Source organism: Quercus robur, chromosome 9, assembly GCF_932294415.1.
Source record: "Quercus robur chromosome 9, dhQueRobu3.1, whole genome shotgun sequence".
NCBI lineage: Eukaryota > Viridiplantae > Streptophyta > Magnoliopsida > Fagales > Fagaceae > Quercus > Quercus robur.
Window position 1 is genome coordinate 26,670,033 of NC_065542.1, and position 3,816 is coordinate 26,673,848.

Here is a 3,816-nt window from a genome sequence, read left to right on the forward strand (position 1 = left end):
GGTAAATGTGAAATTTGATTTTACGTGACACTTGAGTTTTTAAAACTTTTTTCTGATTGTCATGAAAAATTTATAGGGAGGTCAAACAAACTCAACTAGAAAAACAATTTTACAGTCAACATAGAAAATTAAAATCACACTCAAACTTACAAGACACAGTCATATATACTCTCAAATAATCAAGTTATTTGGGCTATAGTCTATGGACTTAAAAGGCACATAAAATCAAGCTTCACCTTTACCATGGCCATGGAGTCATCTTCCTTGATCTCAATTATTTAGTTAAGGAGAAAATGCGAGAAGGTGAAAGAAAATTTTATTTTGTTTTTAGTCATTTGTATCTACTTGGTTGGTGAGGAGAAAATTTTATAAAGTAATGTTCCATCCGCAATAATTTCACAACAAATTCTAGGTAGCAAGTTATTACTTGTGGGTGAAAAAATGGTTTTATTAGTGGGCTTAAATTAAAACCAATAACATTTTTTTTTTTTTTTTTTTTTTTTTTTTGGAGATGAAAAAACCCATAACAATTTATCACCTAATTAATTAAGATTTGTTAAGAAAATATTGTAGACATAGCATTACTAAATTCTATATTATTTTTGGTGGATTATTTATTTGATTGGTGATAAAGTACGAGAAATGGGGATTTTTTTTTTCTTAATCTGTTACTAAAAAGGATGAAAAAGCTTAATGGAGGGACTAGTAGCCAGCTACCAAGGATGTGACGCTAAGGCTATGACGTGCAATCCGATAAAATAAGCAAACGCGTTTATTCTTTGTTATGAGTGTTGTGAACATTCTAGCGTTTTATTCTTTTTCCTTACTTCAATTTTACTTTGTGCCATGTTTGGCTGTTGAGAAATTGAGGGAATATAGAAGAATTTGTGCGCGCCTAAAATGAGGCTATTGGGCCTGACCTCACTTGGGCTCACAACTTATTTGTAAAGTGGGTTTAGGATTTCCTACTTTGGGTTGTTCTCGGCACAAAGACTCAATGAAGCTACCTCTCTCTCTCTTTGAATCACTCTTTTCTCTATATTCTCTATTTCCTTGAGAACCTTTCAACAACCCTTTTCTTCCTCAAACTTCTCATATTTATAGCTCTAAATTAGTGGAGAGATTGTGATTACTTCCATGGTTAGTGCAATGGGAGGTCCAATATCATTAGTCATAAGTGGGTGGTTAGGTGGGAGTGGAACGTGGTGAGAGTGGCCTTGGAACTTGGTTCCCACTCCAGCAAATATGCTCGGCAGCGATGTTCCCTAAGGTACTGCCGGGTATGCTAGGGATCGTGTGTTTTGAACGTCATTCTTTCTTTATTGCTCGGGAATGGTTTGCCGAGCAAGGACCAGGTGGCAAAACTTGGGCCTGCAATTTGTGTGGGTTCGGGTTGGGGTTTTGGGTAAAAAGAGATTGGGGCCATGGGCCAAGCTACTGGGTCAGAATTCAAGGCCCAAATGGATCTTGGTACCTAGGTGCCGTACATTAGCCTCCCCTTGATTCATGCCTGATTGTCGGGAAGAATCAAGGAATCCAAAAGGCACTTGTGTTTGAGAAGCTTAACAGGTGGAAACTTGGGCGGTTTTAGAAACCCATTAATGTGCTCTCAAAAGGCGTGTTGTTCCGGGCCGTTTAGTTCAGCCGTCATCATTACCTGATGGTTCATGAATCGAGGCAGCGCGCGTGTCAGTTGGCATTGGCATCCGTAAAGTTTTTTCGCTAACTGAGCCCCATTACTGTTGATTGGACGTTGCTCACCCCTCTTTAGCCCCTATAAATAGCCCATCACAAATCATTTTTTTACTTTTTCACTCTCCACTTCTCTGAGTTTTCTCTCTGCCATGCATTCGTCTATGCGCTTATTCATCAGTCCAGAGTCCCTTTCTTTCCTAGAGCCCAAAGTAAGTTTTCTACCTCTTCCTTTTACTTCAGCTTCTTTCTTCGAGTTTTTTCCTTCAATTTTAGAGTTTAAGATGGGTTATGGTTTTCTTCTGAACACTAAGGCGTCTTTATCCACATTTAGGCAAAAGTTTGACATTCCTGATGATGTGGAAGTGGCGTATTGCCACAAGAGCGAAATTTCTCTCCACAGAGGGGAAAATACTGCTTTCTTTCCCTTAATGGCGATTCTAGAGGGTGGGGTTAGGTTTCCCGTGGACCCTCTCTTACTTAATACACTTAGGTACTATGGGCTATGCCTTGACCAACTTCCCCCCAATTTTTACCTGGTAGTTAGTTTTGTCAGTAGGTTGAACCAAACATTCGATTTGCAATTAGACCACCATGATATAAACCACATGTACAGTCTGTGTGGGAACAAGAACTATTACTTAAAGGTTAGAGATATGAGGGTACGACTAATATCATGCCTACCTGACTCTAATAGGAACTCAGCCGGGGAGTTGGTCCGGGTGCGCGGCAATTGGTTTGCCTGTGAAATCCCTTGCCCCTTCTCACGGCGTGAAGTAGGTTCATACTGATCTCTAACTTATTTGTCTTTGTTCTATTTATTTGAATACTGACACTGTATTTTATTTTATTATATTTATATATATATATATATATATATATATTTTTTTTTTTTTTTTTTTTTTGTAGACAGTAGAGTGTTAACCCTGGATCTCAGGGTAGTCCACATTAGGGATCTGAATTTTTTACTCAGGTCCGAGATATTTGTTCACTGGGACGGGCAGCTCCGAGCGTCCCACCTAATCCTCGATGTCGAACCTATGTACTCTACCTGGCAACCTTTCAAGCAAGCGCTTTTGGTAGACAGTCCCCTCCTATCCTACATCGACGTTCGGCACGCAAATTTTCTTCCCCCGAGGTTCACAGTAGGAGAAGCTAGGGAACTTGGTCGGTGATACACTTGTTCGGATGAGCTTGCGCCTTTGTGGGACGAATCGGTAGAAAGCGTGTCCCGACGCCTTCAAGAACTTGCTCACGCGCCTGTTGAGAATGAGGCTCCCATTCAAGAAGAGCCCGCCCAACCCGAAGAACCCGTTGAACCCGAGGCTCCCGCTCAGGGAACCGAGCAAGTAGCTATAGAGTTTATTAACTCCTCTGACACCGAATCTGATTGTGGTGGAGACATGGTGATCCGAAATACCATGACCATTGATCGTTTTGTGCTCGGGGCAAGGCAAACCATGCAGTAACAACCACCTCAAGGCCCAGGTCAGACGCCTCCCCCCCAACCGGACGAACCTGAAAGAGGCAACGTATTACCGAGCAGACCATTACAGGTCCGGGCGATGTTGTAACCATGACTCCCCCCCAGCCATCTAAGCGTATTGTCATTCAGGAGCCACAGACTTAGGTTGGGGCAAGCGCGGCGTCTTCCTCCCAAGCAACGCAAGCATGACAGCCCACATTTCAGTTGGACGGCAAGCCACTCCCCACAAAAGCTAGTGTACGGGTATGAGAGAAAGGTGAAGGGGGTCGTGTTGCCTAAAGCTTGGTGCACGGCCTTCTTTTTCCCGAGGACGTGCACGCTTTTAAAGAGGGGACAGAAGAGTCTATGGGAAGGAGGCTGCAATGGCATACTATTGCGGTAATCTTTCATTTACTGATTTCTTACTAACCCTTATATGTATTCTTTTATTGTCATACTGATTACTGCTGCTTCATTAGGCTGCTCAACTGGTCCATATCCTCGATGGGAGGCTAAAGGAACTTTCCAAGGATGCTGACCGGGAGAAGGCTGCTAGGGAGGCGACTGTTAAGACAGCAAAGGACAAGATAAAAGCTGCTGATACTGCCAAGAAGAGAGCTACTACTGTGGAAAAGGCTAAGGCACTGGCAGAGAAGAGG